Source organism: Dama dama, chromosome 12 (assembly GCF_033118175.1).
Source record: "Dama dama isolate Ldn47 chromosome 12, ASM3311817v1, whole genome shotgun sequence".
NCBI lineage: Eukaryota > Metazoa > Chordata > Mammalia > Artiodactyla > Cervidae > Dama > Dama dama.
In genome coordinates this window covers 25,556,302-25,574,388 of record NC_083692.1, presented here as the reverse complement: position 1 = coordinate 25,574,388, position 18,087 = coordinate 25,556,302, and the positions used below count along the sequence as shown (strand labels likewise).

At 41.4% G+C, this 18,087-nt stretch overlaps 1 long non-coding RNA gene across 1 annotated transcript in view; it reads left to right on the top strand.

Annotated features, from left to right (window-relative positions):
* The window catches only part of LOC133067173 (uncharacterized), a 32,768-nt gene extending 30,290 nt beyond the window's left edge, over nucleotides 1-2,478 (top strand). The window contains exon 7 of the long non-coding RNA XR_009695215.1: nucleotides 2,417-2,478. This is a non-coding gene — a long non-coding RNA (uncharacterized LOC133067173). The remainder of the gene's footprint in view (nucleotides 1-2,416) is intronic.
* Nucleotides 2,479-18,087: the final 15,609 nt, after the last annotated feature.

The following is an 18,087-nucleotide window of genomic DNA, read 5'->3' as shown; positions in this document are numbered from 1 at the left end:
CGGGTGTTGGTGGTGGACAGAGAAACCTGGCGTGCTGCAGTCCATGGGGTCGCAAAAGTCAGACATGACTGAGCGACTGAACTGCCGAACTGAACATTTAATGAAGTCTTGCCACAAAGGATAATTAGATTAAAAAAAAATAGATAGTTGAGAAAACAGAGGCATGAGAGGTTAAATATAACCAAACCAGGAAGTGAAGGAAGCAAGCAGTCTGACTTCAGTTACAGGCTGTTTCTCTGGAAAGGAAGGCTTATCAGGACCTCAGTGGGGCAGACAGATAAAGAGCTGTTCTCAAACGTTGCCTGCAGCAACAGAGGAACTTGCAGCAATGCCTATGAAAGGCAGAAGATAAAGCTTCTCAGATGCCTTTGTGGCCAGTGTCAATTAAACACCATTGCTCTATGAGCTTCTTAATCAGACACTTCTGTCTAAAAAAATTATGCTGCTGAAGCAAACAGGGCTTCTCTACAGTTACAGAATAACCATCAAACTTGTTAGTGGAAATTCCCCCATCCCCTGTCCCACCCCTCCATGTGGTTTGCTGCGGATGCTGCTGCAAAAGCTTTTTTCCTTCTCGCCAAGGTCTCCAGACGGGTCTCTCTTCTCATTTGCTATTAGTGGTGCTGTTCCTGTGGATCTTCAGGAGTCCAGTTTTCTTTTTGGAGGAGAACTAGCAAATCTTCACAAGAATTCTGCAACTCTACAGCCCAGCTGAATGATGGGTTTCAGCCCAGCTGAAAGAAAAATTCTACAGCTCAGGGAAAGATCAGAGTTTAGGGGAATGAAAAGGGCTCACAGCTACTCACCCGGAAGAACATGAGCCCATGGAGAATCCAGGAAATGAAAATGAAACGCCCAGTTTGGATGCAGGGCCAGCTAGACAAATCTTGCCCATAGTTCAGTGTTAAATGATGCCCTTAATCCCCAGCTCTTGGGGTCTGGTGTCTCCGTTGAACGTTGATCAGCCTTAGTGATCTCTGCACCGACTTTCAGGGCTGTTTGCAGGCACAGTAAATATTTGTCCTGTCAAACGGCATTTGGCTGCTCACATGTCTTATTTAAGAGATAAATGTCAGGGGCTTCTCTCTCTCTCTCTCTCTCTCTCTTTGGTGTGGACTACAAGGAGATATATATGCATCAATATCATTCCTACTTTCCTAACAACCGTGAGGCCCCCGATAAAGACAAATATCTTCAGCGTTTCATATCCTGCTTGGGTTTGTGTCAAGTCGAAGTGAAGCCACCCCCGCCTCAGTAATAAACGCGCCATGGAGAGCACAACCTGTACCAGACTAGAAGCAATTTCTGTCCTGACATGTCTCTGTTATTAAAAAGTTAAGGAAAGCAAGGGAGGGAATATAAAGATTGGATCTATCGAAGACAGAACTACAAAGTTAATGGTACTGAGCCGTCTGTTTGGAGAAATGAGGAAATCCATGATGACTTAGCCCGGAGGAGACATTGGAAATCCACAGGAAGGATCGACCACAGAGAGAAAAAAGAAATAAAAGAAGAAAGGAAAAGAACATGTCTGCCTTATAGATATTATGTCAATGTTACAGACACAGAGAACAAGCATTTGGACACCAAGGGCAGGGGGAAAGGGGGATGGGATGAATTAGGAGATTGGAATTGACATATATAGTGAAGTCGCTCAGTCATTTCCAACTCTTTCCGACCCCGTGGACTGTAGCCTACCGGGCTCCTCCCTCCACAGGATTCTTCAGGCAAGAACACTGGAGTGGGTTGCCATTTCCTTCTCCAGGGGGGTCTTCCCGACCCAGGGATCAATCTCAGGTCTTCTGAATTGCAGGCAGATGCTTTAACCGCTGAGCCAGGGAAGCCCAATTGACATATATACAATACTGATACTATGTATAAAATAGATGACTGGTGAGAACCTGTTGGATAGCTCAGGGAACTCTATTCCATGTATTACGGTGATCTAAATGGGAAGGAAATTCAAAAAAGAGGGGATATATGTATCTGTAGAGCTGATTCACTTTGCTGTAGAGTAAAAACTAACACAACACTGTAAAGCAACTATACTTTAATAATAATTAAGAAAAGATTACAAGGATAAAGGATAGTAACCAACGATCAGGGAGCAAGTGTTGGGTCATGGAAGACCAACCCCTTTGCCAGTATTGCAAATTAAAAAGAGCATAACTGGAAATGATGACTTCACATTTTTGTAATTGCATATTCATAAATGACAAGTGATTGATAGGAAGGCAGGGGGTCTTTTGGTGTGTGGGCTTAGAGACAGCCAGGGGCAATGGTTTTGGCTGAACTTTGGGAATTTTCTCAGGCCGAGGAAGGGAAGGGGTGTGGTGAGAAGCAGCGAGAGATTTTCCTAAATTTGGAGTGGCAAGGTGTGTCCTTACCATAGTCTTATTGTCCTTCTTGCCACTAGGGAGAGAACCTCTCCAAGGAACAGCCCTGGGAACAAGGTCCCATGAAGCTCAGAAGTATCAGTGGTGAGAATTCTACATCCAGAATGAATGTTCTCCCTGACAAAGACTAGAAAGTGAGCTTTATTAAAATTATCCTGAGTACCTCTGGAACCCAGGGACCAACCATTGTGTGGAAACTATCTGTTACATAACACACATGACCTCATGCAATCCTCCCAGCAATTGTGAAGGGAAATTAGCCATCCATTAACCTTATTTGACGGAGAAGGCACTGGCAACCCACTCCGGTACTCTTGCCTGGAAAATTCCAAGGATGGCGGAGCCTGGGAGGCTGCAGTGCATGGGGTCGCTAAGAGTCAGACACGACTGAGCGACTTCACTTGCACTTTTCACTTTCCTGCGCTGGAGAAGGAAATGGCAACCCACTCCAGTGTTCTTGCCTGGAGAATCCCAGGGACGGGGGAGCCTGGTGGGCTGCCATCTCTGGGGTCGCACAGAGTTGGACACAACTGAAGCGACGCAGCAGCAGCGCAGCAACCCTATTTGACAGGTGAGAAAACCAAGACCCAGGGGATTTGTGTGACTATCCAAACTCATACAGTCAAGGGAGACTTCATTAAGACTAAATGTAGTAGCAAAGGCTCAGACCTCTCTGATACCGATTGATGAGGACCCTTCTCTGTGCTGTTAGCATTCACCCTGACCCTCTCCTGTTATGGACTGAATGTTTGACTCCCCCAAATTCCTATGTTTGACTCCCCTAACTCCCAAAGTGATGGTATTTGGAGGTGGAGTGTTTGAGATGTGATTAGTTCATGAGGGTGGAGTGCTCATGAACAGGATTCAGTTCAGTCACTCAGTCATGTCCAACTCTTTGGGACCCCATGGACTGAAGCACGCCAGGCCTCCCTGTCCATCTCCAACTCCCAAAGCTTGCTCAAACTCATGTCCATTGAGTCAGTGATGCCATCCAACCATCTCATCCTGTCGTTCCCTTCTCCTGTCTTCAATCTGTCCCAGCGTCAGTGTCTTTTCCACTGAGTCAGTTCTTCGCATCAGGTGGCCAAAGGATTAAAAGTTTCAGCTTCAGCATCAGTCCTTCCAATGAACACCCAGGACTGATCTCCTTTAGGATGGACTGGTTGGATCTCTTTGCAGTCCAACGGATTCTCAAGAGTATTCTCCAACACCACAGGTCAAAAGCATCAACTCTTTGGCACTCAGCTTTCTTTATAGTCAAACTCTTACATCCATACATGACTACTGGAAAAACCATAGCTTTGACTAGATGGACCTTTGTTGGCAAACTAATGTCTCTGTTTTTAATATGTTGTCTAGGTTGGTGATAGCTTTTCTTCCAAGGAGCAAGTGTCTTTTAATTTCATGGCTACAGTCACCATCTGCAGTGATTTTGGAGCCCCCCAAAACAAAGTCTCTCACTGTTTCCCCTGTTCCCCCATCTATTTCCCATGAAGTGATGGGACTGGATGCCATGATCTTAGTTTTCTGAATGTTGAGCTTTAAGCCAACTTTTTCACTCTCCTCTTTCACTTTCATCAAGAGGCTCTTTAGTGCTTCTTTGCTTTCTGCCATAAGGGTGGTGTCATCTGCATATCTGAGGTTATTGATATTTCTCCTGGCAATCTTGATCCCAGCTTGTGCTTCATCCAGCCCAGCGTTTCTCATGATGCATTCTGCATGTAAGTTAAATAAGCAGGGTGACAATGTACAACCTTGACGTACTCCTTTCCCTATTTGGAACCAGTTTGCTGTTCTGTGTCCAGAATTAGTGCCCTTATAAGAAGATACGTGAAAGAGATGGTTGCCCTCTTTGCTATTTAAGGACACAGAGAAGGTGGCTGTCTGCAAACCAGGAAGAAGTTCCTTACTAGGCATTGTATAGGCTGGCACCTTGATCTTGGCCCTCCAAACCTCTTGAACTGTGAGAAATAAATGTTTGATGTTTGAGCCTTGCAGTCTAAGGTATTTGTTGCAGCAGCCTGGGCTAAGACGTTTCCCTTCCAATTATTGCCAGATCTACTCTCCCTTGTCTTTACAAACCTGAGTAGACACCCAGTGGTCAAAATACATAAACTCAGGACTTCCCTGGTGGCCCAGTAGTTAAGAATTTGCCTTGCAATGCAGGAGACTCAGGTTTAATCCCTGGTAAGGGAACTAAGACCCCATATGACTCCGAGAAACTAAGTTCATGCACTGCAGCTACGGAAGCCTGCACTATCTGGGGCCCATGTGCCACAACTGGAGAGTCCATACACCTCAACAAAAGATCCTGCACGAAGGATCCTCTGTGCCACGATTAAGACACAAGGCAGCAAAATCAATCAATAAATGATTTCTTTAAAAAGTACATAAACTTAACATAATGAGTAGCTAAAAGTAGTGATTGCTCCTCCTCATAAGCCTTCATTTATTCATTCAGCAGGTGCTGGTGGATCTGCTACTCAACATCAGCTACTATGCCAGGCACTGGGTGTCTAACAGTACCTACTCTCATGAATTTATGAACTAGTCTGTTCATAATTTAAAATTAATAATCATTGGCACCAAAATAATTATTTAGCAATGATTTTCCATGAATCAAATACAGAGGAATCATAATTACAAATGAAGAGAACTCTGATGGAAAAGAATGCTGTGTTAAAAATGCAGAAATCAAAGACAGCTGGTGGGGAAGGAGGAGGGAATGTAGAATATTCTCCTCTGGCTGCTCAAGATGCACTCTCACCTCTTTCTCAGGTTGCTCTTACCCCTAATGACTGCATCCATGGGCTTCTTGGTCCTCGGACTTCGGGTGGTTTTGGCCCGTGGGAGACACCAGCAAGGAGTGGAAGGGGAGAGAGGTGGAGGTCTTTGTGCCCTGGTACCTTCCCTGCTGGGCTGTAGTGTGGCAGTAATTTGTGTTGCTCTACTGGAAGTCACAGCCCATCAGGACGCTCCTCTCTTACAACCATCACTCCCTCCCTTTGCCCCTTGAGGCCCAGGAATGCTTCACCAGCCATTGTTGGTCCCTTAACCATGGCTTTATCTTATAATTAGTCCCTTCATTAAACTCTCTTCAAGCCAACCCTTCTTGGGATGCACTGTCTGTTTTCTGCTGGGACCCTGACCAATATTAAAGGTTGTTGTAAGGAAGTCTTTTGATTAAAAATTAACCAAGAAAAGAAATTGGGGTAGAGAGGAGAATGTATCCAGCAGAAGGAATACGTTCAAATTCTGTTGGCTGGTATGGGTCAGACACATTTGAAAACTAGAAAGTGGCTGAGTGCAGAGAGCTAGGATGAGACTGATACAAGATGAGGCTGGAGAGATAGGTCAGGGCTCAGGGCCTGGTGTACAGTTGTGCAGGTTGCGTACTGCACAACATTTAAGGGAGCTTCTACCCAGACTGTCATGTGAATGGTGGTTCCTGGAATTAGACAACATCGTGGCAGAAACTGCTGGATCTTATAGGCCATGCTAAGGATTGGAATCTGGATTCTAAGAGCAGTGAAAAACTGTTAAAGAGTTTTAAGAAGTGTGAATGGTGTGTATGTATATGTGTGTGTGTATGAGAGAGAGAGAGAGAAGAAATCAGATTTGCATTTTGAAACATATCATTCAGCTTTTATTTTTCAAATATCTTTCAGTATTCACTTAGAGCAAATGATATGTAGAGAAGAAACTGGTGAAGTGTGTTATTGACCAAGTGAAAAGAGATGGTGGCTCAGAGAGAAATGCCAAAGGATGGAAGGAAATGGATAGATTTAGGAAGTATTAATAAAGTAAAATCAGCAGCACTTGTTGATGGATTAGATGTAGAGGGTAGGAAAGAAGGGAGTGTTGTGGATGACTCCAGATTGGCTGGTGCAGCTGGTTAGAAGATAATACTACTTCTGAGTTTGAAAGTACAGATCAGGACCAATTTAGAGGTGAGGCTGAGAAATCAGTTGCCTTGAGACATCCAAGGGAGTCTCCAAAGTATGAAATGCTACTCAGACATTAAACGAGATAAGGACTGAAAACTGCCCACTAGATTTAACAATTAGAGATTGTTGGTAGGCTTTGTGTGAGTTGTTTGTGGGGAGCAAAGAGATAGATTGTGGTGGTAAGGAGTGAGTGAGAGGTGAACAGATGTAGCCAATGAGTGTAGACTGCCTTTTCACAGAAGTTTGGCTGTGACTGGGCTGGGTGGTGGACAGAGGTGAGGTGTTAACTGGAGGAGGTGAGGTTGAGTGCAAATTTGCTTTTTAATGGGAGAACACTTATGGAGGAAAATCCAATGGAAATACAGAGACTGCATGTACAAAAGAGAGAAGGATCACTGAGAGTAAAGATTCCTGAGAAGGAGAAAGATGATGGCATCTGAAAAACAGTGGAAGAACTTGACTTAGATTGGAGGAGGAACTTCTTTGTTAATAAAGCAGAGGGAAAGGAAGAGAAGATGCATGCACAATCAGATGTGTGTGGATTGTAACTTTTAATATGTGAAGCTGCAAGAACTTTCCAAAAGATGGCTTCTATGTCTACAAGAAGTAGGAGACTTCGTAAGAAAGTCACCTACTTAGAGTGAGCTGTTAAGTGTGTGTGTGTGTGTGTGTGTGAGAGAGAGAGAGAGAGAGAGCTCATATGCTTATCAGCATTTTGAGGAAAGCCTAGAAGATTTGAAATAACCAAGTGTAACATAGAAAGTTCTAATTGACAGCAGTTTTGTCTTCTGGATCAGAAGAAGCCTAGTCCTGGTCCATTGCCAGGATTATGGATGGGACTTCAGCACCTTTTGAAGAGAGTCAGGGAGGCTGGGTCTTCTTGAATATGGTTTACGTCTTTCCCTTTGTATCACACTTGATCCTCAGGAATGGTAGGTGAGGAGAGGAAATCTAAGGATGTACTTCAAACATGGCTGTGATATTTATAGGACTGCAGATGAAAATAGAAAGTCTGGATGTGGTTTTAAGTTTGGGGAAGAGAAATTGATCACTCAGGAATCTTTGGCTCAGAGCACTGAGCTCCTCTAAAAGCTGATCTGTGAAGACTTCTCTTACTAAGACGTTAGTTTATAGGTGAGTGATGGAAATGTTTCAGAACCACAAGTTGAAAGCTTAGGGTTTGGGTTAGGAAAGTCCACATTACAGTTCTATGTATGAATGTCAGAAGGACTTAACTCCTCATCCTCAGGCTTCCTTAAGGAAATAGTCCAAGTGACACTTCCTATCCTTGATGATTCTCCAGTGAAATGTTCGGAAGCCATCTGGCTGCAGGTCTAGTGATAAAGAACCTGTCCCAATGCAGGAGACATAAGAGACACAGGTTCCATCCCTGGGTCAGGAAGACTCCCAGGAGGAGGGCATGACAACCCACTCCAGTATTCTTGCTTAGACAATCCCATGGACAGAGGAGCCTGGTGGGCTACAGTCCATAGGATTATAAACAGTCTGACATGACTGAATTGACTTAGCACACAGGCATGTGAACTAATGGCTGCAAAGCTAATGTTTTGATCTCCATTTTTCTGACATCTATTTCTAGATCTCAGTTGGCTCAGATCACAGAAGGGAGAGTGGGGGATTTACTGCCCTCCTTCAGACCAACCCAGCTGCCAGTTAGGGCCTGGGGTGTTCATACATTATCTCATTTCACATCAAAACACCCTGGGAGTCAAGTGTGTTTAATCTTCCGTTTTTGTGTGCTTAGTCACTGAGTTGTGTCTGACGCTTTTGAGACATCATGAACTGTAACCTGTCAGCCTCCTCTGTCCATGGAATTTTCCAGGCAAGAATAATAGAGTGGGCTGCTATTTCCTCCCCCAGGGGATCTTCCATGCCCAAGGATCGAACCTGTGTCTCCTGTATTGGCAGGTGGATTCTTAACCACTGGACCTTAGGGGAAGAAGAACTGGACCTTAGAGATGAAGAAACTGATGTTTGGAGACTTTCAGTAAACTAAGTCACTCTGCTGGGCAGGGACAGAGCTGGGCGTGAACCCTGTTCTCTTGACAGCAGACAGAGCCCTGGCACCTCTCGGGGCCGGAGCGCAGCTGTGCTGTTGTTGCCGCCCAGGCCTGTGCCTGTGGGGTGGCACCTGGGTCCCCAGGTCCCCGTGCACAGTCTCAGACTCTTTTCAGAGGCGATTGCTAAGTGCAGCAAGGCCAGCTCCGTGATCCTCCTGGCCCTGGTCCTACTCCCTCAGCAGTGAGTGAAGGCTCCTTCCCCACCTTAGACGTCAGCACTTACCCAGAGCCGCCCTGGATTCAGACCCAGCAGCGAAAACCACAGGGACAGGCCCAAACACCGTGGCTGCTTCTGCTGAACTCTGCTTCAGGGCTTGGCCACAAGAAAGTTTCCCTGCACTTGCTGACAAATAACTTCTTCAGGAGTGGAGAGTGGGATCCAGAATGGAGTTTGGAGCCTGGTGTCAGACTGGACTTTGGAACCTGGGGTAGATCTTGGCCCCCAGGCCCTGTGATCTCCACTCCTGCTTCTTTTCAGCCACTATTGAGCCTGGGGAAGGATTCCCGCCCAGCTCAGGCAGGAGTTAAGGCTGATTTTGGAGCTTGGCTCAGAGCCTCTGGGATTTAAACCCATTAAGGCTGGACTCCTCCTGTTTCCTTCTGTAATCTTCCTTGTAACTTTCCAATTTGAATTTGTTTAAATTGTCGCTAGATTGTACAGCTTTGCTTCAAAAGACTCATTCCATTGTGAAATAAAAAGTGTTTTCTTAATATGCAAATGCTTATGCAAATCGTGTCTTCCCACCACCAGCTCCTCCTTCCCAATCCAGTCTCTGCCACTCTGATTGCTGCGGTTCACAGGATGCTCGATCCACAGAGGAGCAGAAATCTGGGGCAGATGTTGCCATGACGACCGCTTGTTGGGCACTTACTCTGTGCCAGGGACTGTGTCAAGATCACTGTATGTGTTCTCTCCTTTTCTTTCACAACAACTCTTACGGTTAGATATTATTAATATTCTTGTTTTAACAGAAAGATTGAGTAACTCGCTTCAGAGTACATGGCTTCCGGCAGGGCCAGGATTATCCGCCACGTGTAGAACGGAAACCTGGTGCCCAGGAGTACTATGCTTTCCAGTTACGATGTCCCCTTAGCCAAGTTCAAGGATGTGGGGCTCTGGTGTAGGTGAACCAAAAGGGGAAGGTTTAAATCACTTTGACTGGATTCCTTCAGAAGAGCAAGTAGAAGACCCAGTACCATATCTGGGGATTTAGAAAAGGCAAAGACTCGGAAATCAGAGACGTGGGTTCAGTATCGCCTCTGGTATTTAGAGCGATGCAATCACAGGCAAGGTATTCACCTTCAGCCTGTTCCTCAACCATCAACGGGAAATATTAATAATAGTAATAGCCATTATTATTTTTTCCAACAGATCTCTCTGCTTAATTTGCTTCTCGTATTATCTTCCTTATTTCTAGGATAGGTATGCATACATGGCACATGGACCAACAAAATGGTAGATATTATTGCAATTTACTGGTTTATGCAATCAACAAGTATTTACTGAGTGACTATACAATTATTTTATTGATTTTACCCCATAAGCATAGTGTCTAGGACTCAAGAGCTTTTCAAGTGCCTACAAGAATATTTAACACCTAAAATAATACAATTATTAGTTCCAAGATAGGAAATAACTTCCTGTGGATTCAAAATTAATAAATGCTTAATTGAATGTCCACTAAACTAGCATTGTATCAGTGAACTGTTAACAATTAAACTCTTAGAGTTATGTATAAATAATAAAGATAATATAGTTTAACCACATGAATCATGGGAAGAATTTAATATGTTAAAGGGTAATTTTTGAAAGATAAAACGTGATTGTCAAATAAATATACAAAGTGAATATAAATTAAATATTTTATTTAACTTATTAATTAATGAGGAAGTCAATAAAATGTTATAACTGGTTCAAAGGAGAATTCAAAGAGCAGAGACATAAGTGGGTCATGAAACAACTTTACAAATAAATGCAAAACTGACTTTTTCCATGATGGAGAAGAGGAAGGGATCAATTGTTTTTCCCCCAGACAGAATTAATTTGCATGTTCATAGATAATAATTATTTACATTGCTATCATTTTAAAAAGTAACTCACAGAATTGTAAAATAGCTCAAAGACAATGAAAAATTTAAATGCCATAGAATCAGATAATCCAAAATGGTATGCTCTAGACCTTTCTTGGTGGCTCAGAATCTGCCTGCAATGCAGGAGACCTGGATTCTATCCCTGGGTTGGGAAGATCCCCTGGAGAAGGAAATAGCAACCCACTCCAGTATTCTTGCCCAAAGAATTCCATGGACAGAGGAGCCTGGCAGGCTACAGTCCATGGGGTTGCAAAGTTGGACACGACTGAGCTACTAATACTTTCATTTTCACAGTTAACGTACAGATTGCCAAGAAGTAGAGGCAATCATTTGGTGGGGGCGCGGAGGCTTCCCTGATAGCTCAGTTGGTAAAGAATCCACCTGCAATGCAGGAGACCCCAGTTTGGTTTCTGGGTTGGAAAGATCCGCTGGAGAAGGGATAGGCTACCCACTCTAGTATTTTGGGGCTTCCCTTGTGGCTCAGCTGGTAAAGAATCTGCCTGCAATGCTGGAGATGTGGGTTTGATCCCTGGCTTGGGAAGATCCCCTGGAGAAGGGAAAGGCTACCCACTCCAGTATTCTGGCCTGGAGAATTCCATGGACTATCACAAAGAGTCGGACATGACTGAGCGACTTTCACTTTTGGTATGTTTCAAAGTCTTTCACAATTTTTTTCTCACAGTCTCTCTCCATTTGTGATTGTAGAATTTCGAAGAAAGATTCTTCTTGATCACAAAATAAGGCTGACTTCAATGAGGTTTGACCTGATTGTTTACATAAATGCAGCAAGGGTTTTCACTTAACATACAGACTTCCTTAAGTTTGCTTTGCAAATCTTGGGCCATACAGTGTTGAACAACTACTAATGCAACAAAATTAACTACTCTCTGAGAGTCTTCATAAGGAATCTCAGACAGATTTAAAAGCCGCTACTATCTACTATCTTAAGACCAGGAAACCAATCCTAAGAAATTCTCTTCACCAAAGTTCACCTTCAGGTTCTAGGAATTTAGTGAATTCTTCTCTTCATAAGGCCACCAAATATTCTACAGTTCTTGATCTGCTAGGATATAACCTTACTAATCACCTGAAAGGCTGGGACCCTGTCAGCCAGGAACTGAACCAGCTTTCCTAGGAGGGTTTTGTAGGTATTAGTTCTATAAACACAGCCAACCTTTGTTTCCTAAAACAAAGTGGTGGTCATATCTGATTAAGTGAACACCATTCTCAAATATAACACTTCAGATAAGATCTTTATTGCACAATCAATTTGACTGATCATACCTAGTAAAAAGGAGGACCAATTCTTATGGAAACTATGAAATAAAAACATTGTCTTGAAAAGTGAAGAGATTTAGAGTTTCTGAGTTCTGCAGACCCAGTGAGAACCAGATATCATTTAAAATTTGTTTCACTTCAGTTTACAAAAGCAAAGTTTACTATATTGTTGTGGGTTTCAGAAATGTAAAAGGAAAGAGAAATCACTTTCTTATTGATCCAGAAAATGGAGCAATTTTTAAAAATCAACAATATTCCAGATAGCCAATAAGTTTTCCCTTATCAGTTTATTCAGTACTATAATTAATCCTTGTTCTGGTGGGTCTTGGGTTAGCATTTGCATGAAGCCTTCTGCTTCTCAACTGGACAGGGTTCTGGAAATCTTGACTCAGCCTACTAGCAACCCCTGAGAGTTGTCTAAGGCATGTCACCTCAGAACACTGCACCCGAGAGTCTATTTTTTTGAAATGTCAGTAGTTTGAAGCACTTTGTAAAGTCTTTTTCCACAAGACTCAGACTGTCCTCTTTTTGTGATGGGTGGATTCCAGGCTGCTTCTTTTTATTTTTTAATTTCTGGCCACATCGTGCAGCATGTGGGATCTTAGTTCTCTGAAAAGGGATTGAACCTGTGTCCCCTGCATTGGAAGTGCAGAGTCTTAACAAGTGGACCAAGAGGGAAGTCCCTGGCCTGCATCTTATAGCATCACTTCCGAGAAGCATCAGAGTAAAGCAAAAACCATCTGTAGATATGAAAGACTGAGAATGGCTGTCTTTAATTTATTACTGATCATTTTGAAATTTAAAATGTCTGGTGATATGCAAAACAAAGATAATTAAGTTTTAAAATTTAGGCAAAATATCGCTAAAGATATTTATTAAACTTATCTCTAAAGAAGTCAGTGAATGCTACATTTGGTTTATACAAATGTATAAATATGATTTTGATAAAGAAAAAAAACTTGAGATACAGCATATAATTAACAGTCGTGAGACATATACACACTATATCAAGCATATCAAGTAAAAAGAGTCAATAAGTCTGGATTTTATTTTATATTTTATAAAATATATAAATGGACATTTATATTCCCAGTTTATATACCCGTACTCCATTGGTAAAATTGATGTATCTTTTGACTGAGGACCATTGGCCTAGCAGCCTCTAGATTCAAATTAAAGAAGTAAAGCTTTGACTGAGTAGGTATTTCAAATAATAATTGAATTTATAACAGATAATACCATACTGCTGTGGCTTAATATCATCAGGTAAAGCCTCTCTGGGACACTAATAAAATATAAGAAAATTTGAAAAGAAAAATTTCTTAAGAGTTTTAATTAGTGCTTTCCCTAAGGTGAAATCATATTGTGGAAAGAATGAATACTGACAAATTTCCAGGGACTTCCCATAAAGCATACCCTTTCTCAAGTGTATTATTTTAATACCATTTTACTTACAGAAATTTAACCTGGGGCAGGTTGAGTGTCTCTGCTGACAGTACTTCCCATGAAACTCTTACAATAGTCACATATCAAGCAAACAATTATTTCTATTACTTCCCTTTTTATGAAATAAAAGAAAAAATAACTTTGTGAGTTTTTCCCAGAGCTTTCTGGGAAATCATAGTTTTAGATGTAAAAACTATCTTGACAGTTTTACTTGTTTACCCATTCTGGGAAGGAACAGTTTAGAAAAGTTTTTAAAAGAGTTCAGACAGTTGATTAAGCTAGGCTCATGGATGCCTGAGAAATAGTATTTGATTACCTAGTTAATCAAAGCAATAATAAAATATCCAAAAACATACACCAGCAGCAGTGCAATTGGAAAGAACCTTATTTCTTTTATAAATGAGGAATCTTTGCTTTATTTTTCTTTACACAATCAAGGACATAATAAAATCCACATAAAACATAGAAAATTATTGTCGTAAGACACAGGACTTTTTCTTTCTAGACAATTTACACAGAAAATAAAGAATCATCATTTATATTGTAAAAAAAACAAAGGCACTTGTCAGTAAACCAAGGAAGCAAACCCATAAAAATAGAGTGAAATTTGCTGAGATATTAACACATTTCATAACTTCTTTTTCAGACTTTGTTTTTATCAACTAAGGCAAATAGAATTCTTTTCTGAGTTTTATCTTTATTATCCTTGTTCATATTCTGAAACATACTGATACTTTGTATTAGAACAGATCTCAGGAGGCCCACAAGATCAAAACAAATTTTCTTAGAATTCTGAGATGCTATTTACATAAACAGGCAATTTGTTTATTGCTGCTATCCTCAAATTTAATAATAAACCAGTATTTTAGAAATTCTCAGTTTGAGTTTCTAATATGATATTGATAGTTATAACTTACATACACAGAAGTCCTTTGGGGGCCTGAATAAGTTTCAAGAGTAAAATGATCTGGAGACCAACAAGATTGAGGTCTACTGCTTTAGGATAAAACTACTGTTTTTCTTTGAAAAATCAGAACATATATACAGTTAGATTCTCTGTTGTTATTATTATTATTGCTCCTAAGGGTAATTGCAACCATTTATACTAACTACCAGCGAAGACAATGGCACCCCACTTCAGTACTCTTGCCTGGGAAATCTCATGGATGGAGGAGCCTGGTAGGCTGCAGTCCATGAGGTCGCTAAGAGTCGGACACGACTGAGCAACTTCACTTTCACTTTTCACTTTCATGCATTGGAAAAGGAAACGGTAACCCACTCCAGTGTTCTTGCCTGGAGAATCCCAGGGACGGGGGAGCCTGATGGGCTGCCGTCTATGGGGTCACATAGAGTCGGACATGACTGAAGCGACTTAGCAGCAGCAGCAGCAGCATGCTAACTACAGGGGCCTCCCAGGTGGTACAGTGGTAAAGAATCTGCCTGCCAATGCAGGAGATGCAGGAGACGTGGGTTCAATCCCTAGGTTGGGAAACTGCCCTGGAGAAGGAAATGGTAATGCATTCCAGTATTTTTGCCTGGAAAATCCCATGGACAGAGGAGCCTGGAGGTCTACAGTCCGTTGGTCGCAGGGTTGGACACGACTGAGCTTGCATGCATACTACCTATAACCTTTAACCAAAACAACTAACTTCTCATTCATAGAGGAAACTGCAGGGTGGGTAATTGAGAAATTGTCATACACTAACAATACAGCAAACTAGAAAAGTTCATGAATATACTTTTCTATTACCACACATAGAAGTCTTCTCTTTTACATCTTCTTAAAGTAGAAAAAATGAACATGTTCATTAACATGACCCATAGATATAGCTCCTCTAGAGAATATTATTAATTATGTTTCAATATACTATCTTAGAAATAATCTAGATATCCAGTGAATATCTATTAATTAACTCAATTTAATACCAGTTCAAAGTTTTAAGCCACCTAGGAATCCTGGAAATTATCTTTAAGCTGACATGCTACAAAGCATAATTATTCTTGAAGTTATGAAAACCTTGAACATAAATTTACATTATGTAAGAGTAATGTTAGTTTATTAGATCAGTAGCTTGTATAACTAAAGGAAAAATAAACCTAATTAAAATAAAATATGTTTCTATTATACTCAACACTGATAAATCAGGGAAGATATAATTGTTCTATTAAACCATAGATTTCAAATCAGTCACATTGGCCAAAGATTTACCTTAATTATGTGAACATGGGTTCTTAAGATGTTTCTGAGTTAGTTTCTGAAGAAATTTCTTATTAGTACATTAGAAATTAAATCTCATGTTATTAAAATTTTAGGAATATTTGATTTATGTAAAGAACCTGCCTGCCAATCCAGGAGATGTAAGAGATGAGGGTTTGATCCCTGGGTTGGGAAGATTCCCCTGGAGGAGGGCATGGCAACCCACTCCAGTATTCTTGCTGGGAGAATCCCATGGACAGAGGAGCCTGGAGAGTTACAGCCCATAAGGTCACAAAGAGTTGGACACACAAGCACTTATTTATCTCTTTAAGTTAGTTAGAATAGATACTTGATAATCTGGACTTCTTTGATGGCTCAGTGGTAAAGAATCTGACAATTTCCTGACAATGCAGGAAACATGGGTTCAATCCCTGATCCTGGAAGATCCCACATGCCTCAGAGCAATAAAGCCTGTGCTCCACAACTGTTGAGCTTCTGCTCTAGAGACCTAACAGAAGCAAAAGAGATTAAGAAGAAGTGGCAAATATGACCCAGCAATACCACTTCTGGGCATACACACTGAGGAAACCAGATCTGAAAGAGAAACATGCACCCCAATGTTCTTCGCAGCACTGTTTATAATAGCCAGGACATGGAAGCAACCTAGATGCCCATCAGCAGATGAATGGATAAGGAAGCTGTGGTATATATACACCATGGAATATTACTCAGCCATTAAAAAGAATTCATTTGGATCAGTTCTAATGAGATGGATGAAACTGGATCCCATTATACAGAGTGAAGTAAACCAGAAAGATAAAGAACATTACAGCATACTAACACATATATATGGAATTTAGAAAGATGGTAACGATAACCCTATATGCAAAACAGAAAAAGAGACACAGAAGTACAGAACAGACTTTTGAACTCTGTGGGAGAAGGTGAGGGTGGGATGTTGCGAAAGAACAGCATGTATACTATCTATGGTGAAACAGATCACCAGCCCAGGTGGGATGCATGAGACAAGTGCTCGGGCCTGGTGCACTGGGAAGACCCAGAGGAATCGGGTGGAGAGGGAGGTGGGAGGGGGGATCGGGATGGGGAATACGTGTAACTCTATGGCTGATTCATATCAATGTATGACAAAACCCACTGAAGTATTGTGAAGTAATTAGCCTCCAACTAATAAAAAAAAGAAAAAAAAAAAAACTCTATTTCACATCTTCAAAAAAAAAAAAAAGAAGAAGTGGCAAGAATATACAGAAGAACTATACAAAAAAAGTCTTAATGATACAGATAACCATGATGGTGTGGTCACTCACCTAGAGTCAGACATCTTGGAGTGTGAAGTCAAGTGGGCCTTAGAAAGCGTTACTGTGAACAAAGCTAGTGAAGGTGATGGAATTTCAGCTGAGTTATGATGATGATGTTAAAGCACTGCACTCAATATGCCAGCAAGTTTGGAAAACTCAGTAGTGGCCACAGGACTGAAAAAAGTCAGTTTTCATTATAATCCCAGAAAAGGGCAATGTTGAAGAATGTTCAAGCTACCGTACAGTTGCTCTCATTTCACATGCTAGCAAGGTAATGCTCAAAATCCTTCAAGCTAGGCTTCAATAGTAAATGAACCAAGAACTTTCAGACGTACAAGCTAGATTTAGAAAAGGCAGAGGAACCAGAGATCAAATTGCCAATATCCACTGGATCATCAAAAAACCAAGAGAGTTCCAGAAAAACATCTACTTCTGCTTCGTTGACTATGCTAAAGCCTTTGACTGTGTAGATCATAACAAGCTGTGGAAAATTCTTAAAGAGATGGGAATACCAGGCCACCTTACCTGCCTCATGAGAAACCTGTATGCAGGACAAGAAGCAATAGTTAGGACTGGAGAAACAATGCACTGATTCCAAATTGGGGAAGGAATATGTCAAGGCTGTATATTGTCACCCTGCTTATTTAACTTAAATGCAGAGTACATCATGTGAAATGCCAAGCTGGATGACTCACAAACTGTAATCAAGATTGCTTGGAGAAACATCAACAACCTCAGATATGCAGATGATACCACTCTAATGGCAGAAAGTGAAGAGGAACAAAAGAGTCTCTTGAAGAGGGTGAAAGAGGAAAGTGAAAAAGCTGGGTTGAAACTCAACATTCAAAAAATTAAGATCATGGAAACTGGCCCCATCACTTCGATGGGCAAATACATATGGAAAATGTGGAAACAGTGACAGATTTTATTTTCTTGGGCTCCAAAATCACTGCAGATGGTGACTGCCACCAAATTCAAAGAATTTAGTGTCTCCTTGGAAGAAAAGCTATGACAAGTCTAGACATCTTACTAAAAAGCAGAGACATCACTTTGCTGACAAAGATACGTCTAGTCAAAAGTATGGTTTTTCCAGTAGTCATGTATGGGTGTGAGAGTTGGACCATAAAGAAGGCTGAGCGCTGAAGAATTAATGGTTCTGAACTGTGACGCTGGAGAAGACTCTTGAGAGTCCCTTGGACAGCAAGGAGATTAAACTAGTCAATCCTAAAGGAAATCAACCCTGAATGTTCTTTGGAAGGACTGATGCTTAAGCTGAAGTTCCAATGCTTTGGTCACCTTATGTGGAGAGCCCACTTATTAGAAAAGACCGTGATG